This window comes from Somniosus microcephalus, chromosome 1 (genome assembly GCF_052327205.1).
Source record: "Somniosus microcephalus isolate GS21.2 chromosome 1, FLI_Smic_1.0, whole genome shotgun sequence".
Taxonomy (NCBI): Eukaryota; Metazoa; Chordata; class Chondrichthyes; order Squaliformes; family Somniosidae; genus Somniosus; species Somniosus microcephalus.
The window spans coordinates 61,267,178-61,283,617 of record NC_140987.1 but is presented as its reverse complement, the minus strand read 5'-3'; the positions used below and the strand labels follow the sequence as shown (position 1 = coordinate 61,283,617).

Genomic DNA, 16,440 nt, shown 5'->3' with positions numbered 1-16,440 from the left:
ACTTCATGGATGTGACTTTCCAAATTGCCATTTAAATTTACCAACATGCATTTTTGATCTAAACACATCTGTTTCTCATTATTAGTGGTGCCAGCCTCTTGGGGGAGTGGGGGGAAGGGGAGAGGGGCCTGTAGTTGTCCTGGTGGCACTGGATTCCATCAAAGCCACACTATCAACCTGAATAAAACAGACCACTTTCTGAAGTAAAGGAACTCTCTAAGTGCTCACACTATCATTACACTCCTGAATTCTACAACAAAATGTTTCAGACTATTTTTTGTGCTCCTCAAGGTGAAGTTGTTTAATAGAACATCGTCCACTGTATATCCAATGACAGTTGTCCTCACACATCGATCCATTTATACTGTAGGGTAGGAGTATCCAAACATTTTATCTTCGTGGATCATGGAGCCTCTGGACGGAATAGAGGGCCCCTAAAAGACGTGTAAATCCATTCCCATGAATTTGTACATAGGTCAAGCTGCTGATACTAACAGATCTTGGTGTTCCAATTTAGGATTAATCCATCTATAAGGCAATTGCAGTAACAACATTCTCAGCTCTGTCCTGTTGCACCAGCCAGTTACCCTGGTCCATGCGCTGTGGGCAACAGTGTTCTACCTGCAACCGGCCACTCGGCCTGCTTGAAGTTAAATGATCATTTTAACTAGATTGTTTTGAACGTGCGTATGCTTCCACAGGGAAAAAGCAGAAGTGACAGATTCAGCATGGCATCTCTCGGCTGACCGTACTGTATAATTGCAGCATTGCTGCTAATCTGTCCGAGTGAAGGGGATTCAATATAACGAGCAAGCTTTTATGTCGGTAATTAGATAGAAAAATATCACCAAGTCACTCTTGTTATGCTCAAGTGCGGTGTTCTTGTTTTGCGTTACTCCATCAAGTCTCACTATAATAAAGATTTCAATTACAGCACAACTAAGCCACCCATACATACCTTACAAATTGCAATGTAATTTCCACTTTTCAAATGAGCTAATTTAAAAAGGTAAAAGGTAACACACACATTCTCATTAGAACATACTGCTGCCCCTCATTTATTTTTGCTCTGAACTTACTCCCCAGGCAAGATTCATTTTTTCCCAGTTTCAGTCCAACCTGGCCCAGGTCCCACCGCTCCCTCACACTCCTCGGATTGCACAGAACTTTCCAGTTCCCTGGCTCCTGCTTTTTTCACAATTAGGAAACTGCTTCTCCTTACTCCCCTCGTCATATCCAACAGCCGCCATCAAAAGCACCAATCAATAATCAATCTCCACATCTCTCGCTGAACTCAACTTGTGCAGGTTTTGGTTCTTTCATTCTTTACGGAATCCTTTCTCTTCTCAGGTCTGTGCACATTTCATCATTTCAGCTACATAAACGTCTGTGTAATTTTCCATTACTACCCTCAAGCGATATCCAAAGTAATTTTTGTCCAAATCAATGTGGAATTTCCTCAACTAACATAAAAGAAAGTGTTTTTTTCCTACGCTATTGAACCAACTTCCTTTAATTTTAGGTTACATTTTGCAAAGCTAAAGTGTGTGGTCCAGAGTGTTTGGGGTCTGTACGTCACAGCTATGGTCTATTGCTTCTATCCATTAATAAAATGGTTCCTCTTGTCCAGATCTGGGCAGCAAGTCACTCCATAGTAACTGGAATCATGTTTTGCCAGACTCTATTTGTAAACCTCAGGTATTATACTCCAGTGTGACACATTGGGAGAAATATTAACCTAACTTGCTGGGTGGGAAACACACGGGATCGAGTGGAACGCCGGTTTTACACCCGCCCAAAATTGACTTCAATGGAGAGTAAAATTGGGGCAGGGTGCGAAACCAGTGTTGCACCCGATCCAGTCAGTGGCTCGATGGGTGGGTTAGTTTAAAATTGCCCCTATTACCTCAGGCATGGATGATAAATGAGCCTGAGTTATTTGCTCTTCCTACTATTTTATTTTTGGTAAAAGGTACAAATCACTCCATTTTTGCCCCAGCTCGCACTCCCTTTGCTTTTCTGGAGGCAGACCACCAACCAACCGCCTGTGTGCCTCGGGTAATGTGCCTCTCTGAATTGATGGTTGGCAAGACACCAGTCTGGTCCAGTGCTGACCCTCCCTCCTTGGACTCCTGCTCCTCACAGCCGCACAGCTGAAATTGGGAATTTAGCAGAGTGAGGGAAAATAAAACCTGCATCCACCACTGTCCTGGTCCAGCAGGCTGGTGCTCTGGACACCACACTCCTTACCGTGCTCACACAATATAAAATAAAACCTGCATCCTCCACTGTCCTGGACCAGCAGGCTGGTGCTCTGAAACACCACACTCCTTACCGTGCTCACACAATATAAAATAAAACCTGCATCCACCACTGTCCTGGTCCAGCAGGCTGTTGCTCTGAAACACCACACTCCTTACCATGCTCACACAATATAAAATAAAACCTGCATCCTCCACTGTCCTGGTCCAGCAGGCTGGTGCTCTGAAACACCACACTCTTTACCATGCTCACACAATATAAAATAAAACCTGCATCCTCCACTGTCCTGGTCCAGCAGGCTGGTGCTCTGAAACACCACACTCTTTACCGTGCTCACACAATATAAAATAAAACCTGCATCCTCCACTGTCCTGGTCCAGCAGGCTGGTGCTCTGAAACACCACACTCCTTACCGTGCTCACACAATATAAAATAAAACCTGCATCCTCCACTGTCCTGGTCCAGCAGGCTGGTGCTCTGAAACACCACGCTCCTTACCGTGCTCACACAATATAAAATAAAACCTGCATCCACCACTGTCCTGGTCCAGCAGGCTGTTGCTCTGAAACACCACACTCCTTACCATGCTCACACAATATAAAATAAAACCTGCATCCTCCACTGTCCTGGTCCAGCAGGCTGGTGCTCTGAAACACCACACTCTTTACCATGCTCACACAATATAAAATAAAACCTGCATCCTCCACTGTCCTGGTCCAGCAGGCTGGTGCTCTGAAACACCACACTCTTTACCGTGCTCACACAATATAAAATAAAACCTGCATCCTCCACTGTCCTGGTCCAGCAGGCTGGTGCTCTGAAACACCACACTCCTTACCGTGCTCACACAATATAAAATAAAACCTGCATCCACCACTGTCCTGGACCAGCAGGCTGGTGCTCTGAAACACCACACTCCTTACCGTGCTCACACAATATAAAATAAAACCTGCATCCTCCACTGTCCTGGTCCAGCAGGCTGGTGCTCTGAAACACCACACTCCTTACCGTGCTCACACAATATAAAATAAAACCTGCATCCACCACTGTCCTGGACCAGCAGGCTGGTGCTCTGGACACCACACTCCTTACCGTGCTCACACAATATAAAATAAAACCTGCATCCTCCACTGTCCTGGACCAGCAGGCTGGTGCTCTGAAACACCACACTCCTTACCGTGCTCACACAATATAAAATAAAACCTGCATCCTCCACTGTCCTGGTCCAGCAGGCTGGTGCTCTGAAACACCACACTCCTTACCGTGCTCACACAATATAAAATAAAACCTGCATCCACCACTGTCCTGGACCAGCAGGCTGGTGCTCTGAAACACCACACTCCTTACCGTGCTCACACAATATAAAATAAGCCACAGCTGCTGCTAATTGCAAAGAGCTGGGAGTTACTGCCTCAAATAAAGTGCCACTTGTTCTAGGTTTTCAAATCAATCGCAAGTTTAGCTAGCCGACCGTTTCAATGTTGGGGTCGATTGTCTTTTTGGTTGCATTACTGCATTTCTTCCTTCCTCATCATTTGTCCAAAACTCTCGACAGGAAAGAAACTATTAATTTCATTCACTGTTTAGAGTAATGGAATGAGATTGCCATGCAAACCAAGGCCAGGGTGCCCGAAACAGAATATTATGAAGGAATTCAGCTACACGGCAATCTGAGGTCCCTGTGTTTCAGTCTAATTTCATTAACTTATATCCAAATATGATCGCTCGGAACAGTCACTGTTATAGAACATTCTTCAAACTTTCCCAATCGCAACTCATCACAAAGCAGCAATGGAGGAACATCACAATACAAGCACCTATCCGCAAAAACTTACACACAAAATACATCCCAGCAATCTGTAGGTTTCCAAACCTGGAGGTGGTCAGTCTGATTGCCAGCACTGCATATAACTTGAACCAGACTGTCTCTGTTAACTAACTTTTGCCAGTTCTCAGCTAGGACTTTTCGATGAGAGGGCTGTCCTATGATGAGAGATTGTGTAGAATGGGCCTATACTCAAGAGTTTAGAAGAATGAGAGGTGATCTCATTGAAACATACAAGATTCTGAAGGGGATTGACAGGGTAGATGCTGAGAGGTGGTTTCCCCTGGCTGGAGTGTCTAGAACTGGGGGGCACTGTCTCAGGATAAGGGGTAGGGCATTTAAGACTGAGATGAGGAGGCATTTCTTCACTGAGGGTTGTGAATCTTTGGAATTCTCTGCCCCAGAGGGCTGTGAATGCTAAGTCTTTGAGTATATTCAAGGCCGAGATAGATTTTTGGACTCTAGGGGAATCAAGGGATATGGAGATCGGGCGGGAAATTGGAGTTGAGGTCGATGATCAACCATGATCTTATTGAATGGCGGAGCAGGCTCGAGGGGCTGTATGGCCTACTCTTGCTCTTATTTCTTTTGTTCTTATAATGGCAAGTCACTTGATAATGAGGAATTCCACCTCAAAACAACCTGTGGGTGTCTCCCCCTCCAGCCCAGCTGTAAACCTCACCTCCTATCAGCCGATCACTGCTCTGGGGAAATCCATGATCCAGACTTGCCCTTCCCCCCTTTTTAGCCGGGGAAGCTATGTGAAGGTGAGTGGCCTGCAACAGAGGAAATTACAACCAAAGAATTTCTTGTTCTTTTTTTACATGTCCAAAACAAAAAGGAAAACCTTTGTTAATTTTGCTTATGTTAAGGGAAACAAACTTAAAGTAAACAGGAGACCACACTTTTGATCCTTCACCGATGTTCTTTTCATTGATAAGTAAAAGTGCCTCAGAAGTTTTGTCGGCCCTTGATGTTCATGAGAAAGCAGCTACAACAAGGAGAGGCGCATAAACACCAGAGCAGCTGTCTTTATTTCCTACTCCGTTTTCTTAATTCTGCTTTGTGATGAGGAAAAGCTTTATTTTAGTAGAGAGTAGAGAATCCAATGGTATTTATCAAAGCTGGAGTGGACAAACTGAACATCTCGGCATTCCTTTGTGGTTTCTAAACATAGTACAATTAGTCCTTGAAAGGACCCATTGAGGTGCTCAAACATGTACACAAACTATACACAGACTCCCCCTAATGCTGCAGTCGGAGGTTCACTGGGGGAGTTGTCTTTCTTTTCAGCAGCTGCTCCTATTATGTGAGTGAGACTTCCAGAAATATAGTTACCAGGAGGCAACCCTTCTCTTGCTGGAATACAAAAGCTGTCCTGTTTTAATCCAATGTTGTTCTTCCCTTGGCCAAATCACTGTTTTAGAGCATTTGTCTAAAGTTTTACATGTTCAAGTGCCTGTTTACCTGCTTGAATTGATAATAGATGGAAACCACTGCAGTTACTTATTTTAATACATAGAAATATATAGAAACAACATGGAAACAGGCCATTCAGCCCAACCAGTCCATGTTGGCATTTGCCTTCCACGTGAGCGTATACTTATATAATCATGTTTACTCACCCTGATCCCATATCTCGTCAACCCCTTTACCTTCTTCAACCTATCCCATTTAATCATGAATGTTGATAGAGGTCCTGCCTCAGCCACTAACCCTGGAATTGAATCCACATCCTCACAACTGTGTAAAAACATTTCTCCTGCCCTCTGTTCTAATTTTCTTACATTCCTCTTTCTTGACCCCACAGCTATTGGAAACAGTCGGCTTCTAGCTACCCTGCCCCACCCTTCCATAATTTTAAACATTTCTATCATATTGTCCCATAATCTGCATTGTTCTAACAAAAAAGACCCAATTTTCAAGTCTGTCTTCATATTGGTAATTCCTCATACCGGGCAGCATCCTAGTGAACCTGTATTGTACCCTCTTCAAAGCCTCAATATCTTTCCTATAGTGTGGAGCCTGACACTGCACACAGTGCTCGAACTGTGGTCTTATTAAGGTTTTATATAAGCACATCATTGCCTCTTGGCTTTTATACATCAGCCTTGGCTCAGTGGTAGCACTCTCGCGTCCGAATCAGGTCGTAGTTCCAGCACCATTCCAGACACGTGAACACATAATCTAGGCTGGTAGTTCACTGCAGTACTGAGGGAATATTACACTGTCAGAAGTGCCAGCTTTGGGATGAAACATTAAACCTGTCTGCCCTCTCAGATGGGCATAAAAGATGCCACTTTCTGAAGAGCAGGGGAGTTCTCCCGGTGTCCTGGCAAATAGTTATCCCTCAGCCAACATCTAAAACAGATGATCCGGTCATTTAGTTCATTGCTTTTTGTGGGACTTTGCTGTGCCCACATCAAATGCAGACAATTCGCATGTATAGTTAAACTGTTATTTTTGGCGATATTGACCGAGAACACCAGAAGAACTCTCTGCTCGTCTCTGAATGGTTCCATGGGATGTTTGACGCCCACCTGAACAGGCAGATTGAGCCAACAGCTTGGTTTAACTTCTTATCGAAAAGGTGTCACCTCCAACAATGCAGTAGTGCCGCAGTATTGCACTGAAGTGTCAGCCTAGATTATGTGCTCAGGTCCCCGGTAGTGGGTCTGGAACCCACCAGCTTCTGACTCAGGCACGACTACCACCAACTGACTAGATCAATCTGATATGCTGTATATTCACCTTAAATTTGCTTTGTAAAAAGGAATTTCTCCATGTACATCTTTATAGCTGAAAGAAAAAGATCGCCAACATGAGATAAATGATCTAATTCATCAACAGATCCTGGATATGTTGTGTGGTGGGTGACAGGCTTTTGGTGCAGAGCCCTACAGAAGGATTGGAGTCTCCAAGTCTGTGACTAGAAATGTCTCTGTGGTTTTTGTAAATAATCATTTGTCTTTACACATCCTAGACAATTACAAAACCAAGAGAAAAGCCACAAAAATATCAAACAGCACTTTCCCCTTGACACCACACACACACACAGATCCCCACACAGTTGTCAGCACTTACACATACAATTACATAAAAATTACAATGCAGAAACAGGTCGTTTGGCCCAACCAGTCTGTGTTGGTGTTTATCCTCCACACGAGCAGTAGTCCTAATCCCATGTGCCCGTCCTGTTCCCATATCCCTTTATTCCATAAGAAACTAAGAAATAGGAGCAGGAGTAGGCCATTCGGCCCTTTGAGCCTGCTCCACCATTCAATGAGATCATGGCTGATCTTCTGCCTCAACTCCATTCACCGGCCCTATCGCCATACCCCTTGATGCCCTTACTAGTCAGAAATCTATCGACTTCTATTTTGAATATACCCAATGACTGAGCCTCTACAGCCCTCTGGGGTAGAGAATTCCAAAGATTCACCACCCTCTGTGTGAAGAAATTTCTTCTCATCTCAGTCCTGAATGGCCTACCCTTTATCCTGAGGCTGTGGCCCTTGGTTCTAGACTCCCCAGCCAAGAGAAACATTCTCCCAGCATCCACCCTATCAAGCCCTGAAATAATTTTGTAAGCTTCAATGAGAGCCCCTCTCATTCTTCTGAATTCAAGAGAATACAGGCCTAGTTTACTCAATCTCTTCTCATACGACACTCCCACCATCCCAGGAATCAATCTCGTGAACCTTTGTTGCACTCCCTCTATGGCAAGTATATCCTTCCTTAGGTAAGGAGACCAAAATTGTACAAAGTACTCCAGGTGTGGTTTCACCAAGGCACTACATAATTGGAGTAAGACTTCTTTACAGGAATCCTCTCGTAATGAAGGCCAGCATACCATTTGCCTTCCTAATGGCTTGCTGCACCTGCACATTCACTTTCAGTGACTCATGTACAAGGACACCCAGGTCCCTTTGAGCATCTGCATTCCCCAATCTTTCACCATTTAGGAAATACTCTGCCTTTCAGTTTTTTCTAACAAAGTGGATAACTTCACATTTATCCACGTTATATTCCATCTGCCATGTTCTCGCCCACTCACTGAGCCTGTCGAGATCCCCTTGAAGCCTCTTCACATCCTCTTCATAACTGACACTAGCTTTGTATCATCAGCAAATTTGGAAATGTTACACTTAGAATCATAGAAAGTTACAGCACGGATGGAGGCCATTTCGGCCCATTATGTCCGTGCCGGCCAACGAAGAGCTATCCAGCCTAATCCCACTTCCCAGCTCTTGGTCCGTAGCCCTGCAGGTTAGAGCATCCCAAGTGCACATCCAAGTACTTTTTAAATGTGGTTAGGGTTTCTGCCGCTACCACCCTTTCAGGCAGTGAGTTCGAGACCCCCACAACTCTCTGGGTGAAGAAATTTCCCCTCAAATCCCCTCTAAACCTTCCACCAATTACTTTAAATCTGTGCCCCCTGGTTTTTGACCCCTCTGCTAAGGGAAATAGGTCCTTTCTATCCACTTTATCTATGCCCCTCATAATTATATACACCTCAATAAAGTCTCCCCTCAGCCTCCTCTGTTCCAAGGAAAACAGACCCAGCCTATCCAGTCTTTCCTCATAGTTAAGATTCTCTACTCCCGGCAACATCCTCGTAAATCTCCTCTGTACCCTCTCTAGTGCAATCACATCTTTCCTGTAATGTGGTAACCAGAACTGCTCGCAGTACTCTAGCTGAGGCCTAACTAGTGTTTTATACAGTTGAAGCATAACCCCCCCGCCCCCCTGCTCTTGTATTCTATGCCACAGCTAATAAAGGCAAGCATTCCGTATGCCTTCTTAACCACCATATCTACCTGGCCTGCTACCTTCAGGGATCTGTGGACATGCACTCGAAGATCCCTTTGTTCCTCTACACTACCATTTAATGTGTATTCCCTTTCCTTGTTAGCCCTCCCCAAATGCATTACCTCACACTTCTCCAGATTGAATGCCACTGTTCTGCCCACCTGATCAATTTATTGATATCTTCCTGCAGTCTACAGCTTCCTTCTTCAGTATCAACCACACAGCCGATTTTAGTATCGTCTGCAAACTTCTTAACCATACCCCCTATATTCAAGTCTAGATCATTGATATATACCACAAAAAGCAAGGGACCTAGTACTGAGCCCTGTGGAACCCCAATGGAAACAGCCTTCTAGTCACAAAAACACCCATCAACCATTACCCTCTGCTGCCTGTCTCCGAGCCAGTTTTGAATCCAACTTGACACTTTGCATTGGATCCCATGGGCTTTTAACTTCGTGACTAGTCTGCCATGTGGAACCTTATCAAAAGCCTTGCTAAAGTCCATATACAGTACATCAAATGCACTACCCTCATCTACCCTCCTTGTTACCTCCTCAAAAAATTCAATCAAGTTTGTCAGACACGACCTTCCCTTAACAAATCTGTGCTGACTATCCTTGATTAATCCGTGTCTTTCTAAATGAAGATTTATCCTGTCCTTCAGAATTCTTTCCAATAATTTTCCCACCACCGAGGTTAGTCTGACTGGCCTGTAATTACTCGGTCTATCCTTTTCTCCCTTTTTAAACAAGGGTACCACATTAGCACCACACCTGAAGCCAGAGAGGGTTGAAAAATGATGGTCAGGGCCTCTGCTATTTCCTCTTTTGCTTCGCTTAACAATTTAGTCCCCTCACCCCTTTCCTTCAACCGTGGATCTAACCTATTCTTAAATAATGGCATGGTCTCTGCTTCAATCACTAACTCCAGTAGTTCATACCACAGCCTCATAACTCTCTTGTGTGGAGACATTTCCCCTCACCTCTCTCCTAAATCTCTTATATTTAATTTTATATCTATGCCCCCTTGTTCTAGACCCTCAATTATTGTTAACAGTTTGTTTCTATCCACTCTGAGCCATCCCTTCATAATTTTTAACACCTCTTATCAAATCAGCCTGTAATCTTCATTGCTCTAATGAAAACAGTCCTAATTTTTCAAGTCTTTCTTTGTATTTGTATTTCCTCATACTCGGAAGTGTTCTGGTGAATCTGTGCTGTACCCTCTCTATTGCCTCAACGTCCTTCCTATAGTGTGAAGCCCAAAACTACTAACAGTCTTCTCTCTCTTAGGCAGTCCCTCGGAACCGAGGATGACTTGCTTCCACATTAAAAATGAGTTTGCAGGTGACTGATGAGTCCAATGCGGGACCTACAGTCTCTGTCACAGGTGGGGCAGACGGTGGTTGAAGGGACGGGTGGGGTGCTTGGGTTGACGTGCGCTCCTTGCGCTGCCTGCGCTTGGCTTCCGCTTGCTCCCGGCGAAGAGACTCGAGGTGTTCGGCACCTTCCCGGATGCTTCTCCTCCACTTTAGAGTCATAGTCATAGAGTCATAGAGTAATACAGCACGGATAGAGGCCCTTCGGCCCATCGTGTCCATGCCGGCCATCAAGCCCTGTCTAATCTAATCCCATATTCCAGCATTTGGCCCGTAGCCTTGTATGCTATGGCATTTCAAATGCTCATCCAAATGCTTCTTAAATGTTGTGAGGGTTTCTGCCTCCACAACCCTTTCAGGCAGTGAGTTCCAGACTCCAACCACCCTCTGGGTGAAAAAGTTCTTTCTCAAATCCCCTCTAAACCTCCCGCCCTTTACCTTGAATCTATGCCCCCTAGTTATTGACCCCTCTACTAAGGGGAAAAGCTCCTCAGCATCCATCCTATCTATGCCCCTCACAATTTTGTACACCTCAATCATGTCCCCCCTCAGCCTCCTCTGCTCCAAGGAAAACAAACCCAATCTGCCCAGTCTCTCTTCATAGCTGAAGCGCTCCAGCCCTGGTAACATCCTGGTGAACCTCCTCTGCACCCTCTCTAACGCGATCACATCTTTCCTGTAGTGTGGCGACCAGAACTGCACACAGTATTCCAGCTGTGGCCTAACCAGTGTTTTATACAGCTCCATCATAACCTCCTTGCTCTTATATTCTATGCCTCGGCTAATGAAGGCAAGTATCCCATATGCCTTTTTTACCACCTTATCCACCTGTTCCGCCGCCTTCAGGGATCTGTGTACCTGCACACCCAGATCCCTCTGACCCTCCGTCTTGCCTAGGGTCTTTCCCTTCATTGTGTATTCCCTTGCCTTGTTAGACCCCCCAAAGGGCATCACCTCGCACTTTTCCGGGTTAAATTCCATTTGCCACTGTTCCGCCCATCTGACCAACCCATCTATATCGTTCTGCAGACTGAGGCTACCCTCCTCGCTATTTACCACCCTACCAATTTTAGTATCATCCGCGAATTTACTGATCATACCCTTTACATTCATATCCAAGTCATTAATGTAGACCACAAACAGCAAGGGACCCAGCACCGATCCCTGTGGTACCCCACTGGCCACAGGTTTCCAGTCACAAAAACAACCTTCGACCATCACCCTCTGCCTTCTGCCACTAAGCCAGTTTTGTATCCAATGTGCCAAGGCACCCTGGATTCCATGGGCTCTTACCTTCTTGACCAGTCTCCTGTGCGGGACTTTATCGAAGGCCTTACTGAAATCCATGTATACCACATCCACTGCGTTACCCTCATCCACACACCTAGTCACCCCCTCAAAAAATTCAATCAAATTAGTCAGACATGATCTTCCCTTGACAAAGCCATGTTGACTATCCCTGATTAATCCTTGCCTCTCCAAGTGGAGACAAATTTTGTCCCTCAGGATTTTTTCCAGTAATTTTCCTACCACTGATGTTAGGCTCACTGGCCTGTAGTTCCCCGGTTTTTCCCTACTACCCTTCTTGAATAATGGTACGACATTAGCGGTTCTCCAGTCCTCTGGCACATCCCCTGTGGCCAGAGAGGTCCTGAATATATGCGTTAGAGCCCCCGCAATCTCCTCCTTTGCCTCACACAGCAGCCTGGGGTACATTTCATCCGGGCCTGGGGATTTATCCATTTTTAGGCCAGCTAAAACCGCCAATACCTCCTCCCTCTCGATGTTAATATGTTCGAGCATATCACAGTCCCCCCGCCCTATTTCTATGTCTACATCGTCCTTCTCCATAGTGAAAACAGATGCAAAAAATTCATTTAGAACCCCTCCTACATCTTCCGGCTCCACACACAGATTGCCACTTTTGTCCCTAATGGGCCCTATTTTTTCCCTAGTTATCCTTTTACCCTTAATATACTTATAAAACATCTTCGGATTTTCCTTTATTTTGCTCGCCAGTGTTATTTCATGGCCCCTCCTTGATCTCCTAATTTCTTTTTTAAGTATCCCCCTGCACTTTTTGTACTCCTCTAGGGCTTCCTCCGTCTTTAGCCTTTTGTATCTACCAAAAGCCCTCCTTTTTTTCCTAATCCATTCCCGTATATCCCCTGACATCCACGGTTCCCTGTGGTTTTTGGAACCACTCTTGACATTTATGGGAACATGTTGCCCTTGTATGATCTCAATCTCCCTTCTGAAAGCCTCCCATTGCTCCGATGCGGATTTTCCTACAAGTAGCTGATCCCAGTCCATTTTGGCCAGATCCTGCCTTATCCTATTAAAATCGGCCTTCCCCCAATTTAGAACCTTTATTTCCGGCCCATCCCTGTCCTTTTCCATGACCACCTTAAATCTTACCATATTATGGTCACTATCACCAAAGTGCTCACCTACTAGCACTTTTTCCACTTGGCCGGCCACATTCCCTAGAATTAGGTCCAGTACCGCCCCCTCTCTTGTAGGACTTTCTACATGCTGGCTCAAAAAGCTCTCCTGGATGCACTTTAAGAATTCTACACCCTCTGAGCCTTTCACACTTTGACTATCCCAGTTAATATTGGGGAAGTTGAAATCCCCCATTATTATTACCCTATTATTTGCACATTTCTCTGAGATTTGCCTACATATCTGTTCCTCTATTTCCCCCTGACTGTTTGGAGGCCTATAGTACACTCCCAGCAAAGTGCTTGCCCCCTTTTTGTTTTTAAGCTCCACCCATATGGCCTCATTAGAGGACCCTGCTAATATATCATCCCTCCTTACTGCAGTAATTGACTCCTTAATTAATATTGCGACACCCCCTCCTCTTATACCTCCCCCTCTGTCTCGCCTGAAGATTCTGTACCCCGGAATATTGAGCTGCCAGTCTTGCCCCTCCCTCAACCATGTCTCCGTGATAGCAACAATATCATACTCCCATGTGTTTATCAACACCTTCAGTTCATCCACCTTATTTGCAAGACTCCTTGCATTAAAATAGATGCCATCCAGCCTTGCCCTTATATATTTGCCCTGTCTACCAAGCTGACTTGTTTTTTCCTCCATAATTGGCAGCACATCCCCCCCTATTTCAGCTTCCCTCTGTATCCCATCCCCCTGCCAAGTTAGTTTAAACCCCCCCCGACAGTGCTAGCAAACCTCCCCGCAAGGATATTTGTCCCGCTCTGGTTCAGGTGCAACCCGTCCGACTTGTACAAGTCCCACCTTTCCCAGAAGCAGGCCCAGTGATCCAGGAAAGTAAAACCCTCCCCCCTACACCAACTCTTTAGCCACGCATTCATCTGCTCTATCCTCCCATTCCTATACTTACTAGCACGTGGCACTGGGAGTAATCCAGAGATTACACCCTTTGAGGTCCTGCCCTTTAATCTGTTACCTAGCTCCCTAAATTCTTGATGCAGGACCTCATCCCTCTTTTTACCTATGTCGTTGGTACCAATGTGGACCATGACCACTGGCTGTTCACCCTCCCCCTCCAGAATGCCCTGCAGCCGCTCAGTGACATCCTTGACCCTGGCACCAGGGAGGCAACAAACCATCCTGGAGTCACGTTTGCGGCCACAGAAACGCCTATCTGTTCCCCTTACTATAGAATCCCCTACCACTATTGCTCTCCCACTCTTTTTCCCCCCCTCCTGGGCAGCAGGAGCACCCCCAGTGCCAGGAAGTTGGCTGCTGCTGCCTTCCCCTGTGCGGTCTTGGGCCACGGATTGCCAGGTGTCGGTGGGGATGTTACACTTTTTCAAGGAGGCGTTGAGGGTGTCCTTGAAGTGTTTCCTCTGCCCACCTGGGACTCTCTTGCTGTGCCGGAGCTCCGAGTAGAGCGCTTGTTTTGGGAGTCTCGTATCGGGGATGCGGACAATGTGACCCGTCCATCGGAGCTGATTGAGCGTGGTCAAAGTTTTGATGCTGGGGATGTTGGCCGGAGCAAGAACACAGACGTTGGTGCGCCTATCCTGCCAATGGATTTGCAGGATCTTGCGGAGGCAGCGTTGGTGGTACCTCTCCAGTGCTTTGAGGTGCCTGCTGTACATGGTCCACGTCTCTGAGGCATACAGCAGGGTGGGTACTCCAATTGTGGTCCTACTAAGATTTTATATAGATTCGCCATTACATCCCAACTTTTATATTCTATACCTCGCTATAAAACCTAGTATTCCTTAAGCTTCTTTTTATGGCTTTATCCACTTGAGGTGCTGCTTTTAATGCCTTGTGAACCTGAGCCCTCCAAATTCTTCCACTCTGCCACATCATCCAGCCTTCCCCCATTCACAGAAACAGACTCTGGGTGTACAGATATGGAGATAGAATGGGCAGCTTTGCATTCAGAAATAGTTCTGTATTTCTTTAGGCAAATACTACTTTCAAAACACTGTTTGAAAAATAAAAATACAGATCAATAAGCTTGACGTCTCAGTGTGCAGAACGAAGATTAGAGCGTGAGTGGTTTTTGCTTTAGAACCTTGTTGCACACTCAAGAGGATAGTGTATTGTGGTGATGGTGTAAGTGTGGTGGTGTCAAGGAGTTTCAGTATGATCTGGGGATTATTATAAAACACCTAAAAGTGACAGCAGGAGCAGAAATGGAGCAGCTCCAGATTTAATGATCTCTTGTCAGCTTCAATTGAACTGGAAACAGTCCTGATTCAAAAGAAGCCACCCTGTAAGAGCTCAGGTGATTTCTAGACGTGGTTTATGGAATCCCACTCAATATTTAACTCCGTGAAATTAAATTCAATTTGAGATAAATTCCTCCGTCAGAACCATTTTCATTCACTGCAACGTTGATTTGCAAGGTTAAAAATTACAAAAGCAATAAGTTCAAATTGATTGTTAATGGAACCACTCTGGCTGTGGGGGGAAATCTTCAGTCTTTTACTGTCACTTACCATTACCAAAACTAGACAGTATAAAAAGGTAGAAATTACTGCTGTTGATGTTATTGCATGAATGCACATGTACCATGTACCTCTTTTCACTCTTAACAGTGATATTAGCCTGGTTATTTTAATGGGCTAATGGATCTGGCAAATGAGCAGAGAGAGGAACTCGATACATCCACAATAAACATTTATACGATAACATCGTCAACACTAATATCTACCCTCATATCGTTGTTTTGAAAAAGGGACACAGTCCTCAAATTTTCTTTCTAAAGATGGAGAAAACTGCATTATTTTTTAACATATCAGGCACAAGTGAGGATACAAAGTATTTCAATGTGATTTATATCGTCACATTGTGTGTTTCGAAGCAAACGAGGAGAACTTACCAAACACATTTTCCATGGAAACAATTTCAATGAAAATATATCTGGCACCTGATTAACACAGTGATCTGTAAAAACGTCTGTGGGGTTTATTAAAAGAGCATGTTATTTGGCACTACTTGGGTGCAATGACATGTATACATGATTCTACCACTGACAATCTGCCAATAAAAAATGAAATCTATTTAATTGCAATCAATAATTGCAAACAATCCTGCTGACCTCTCAGGGCTCCCATTTTTCCTGTAGATGGGTTGGGTAGACTACAACTGTGTGCTCCTACCAAGCACAGCCGCACCCTGACAAAGACAAAGAGGGAATGATGCATTAGGGACAAATCATAAAAGACTTGCATTTATATAGCGCCTTTCACAACCTCAGGGGGTCTCAAAGCTCTTTACAGCCAATTAAGTACTTTTGAAGTGTAATCACTGTTGTAATGTAGGAAACGCGGTAGCCAATTTTTGCACAGCAAGCTCCCACAAACAGCAATGTAATAATGACCAGACAGTCTGGTTTTTATTCAAACTGATGTTGGTCGAGGGATAAGTATTGGCCAGGACACCGGAAGAATTCCCCTGCTCTTCTTTGAAATAGTGGCATGCAATCTTTTATGTCCACTTGAGGGGGCAGACGGGGCCTTGCTTTAACTTCTTATCCAAAAGATGGCACCTCAGACAGTGCAGCACTCCCTCAGCACTGTACTGAATTATATGCTCAAGTCTCTGGAGTGAGACTCAAACCCACAAACTTCTGACTCCGAGGCGGGAGTGCTACCACTGAACCATGGTTGACACTCATTGACAACAGATCCAAGCCCCAGGCCATGGT

General features: G+C 45.0%; 1 protein-coding gene across 8 annotated transcripts in view; it reads right to left on the bottom strand.

Moving 5' to 3' along the window:
* Window positions 1-16,440, bottom strand: part of lhfpl2a (LHFPL tetraspan subfamily member 2a) — a 211,441-nt gene that overhangs the window by 151,726 nt on the left and 43,275 nt on the right. The window lies entirely within an intron of this gene.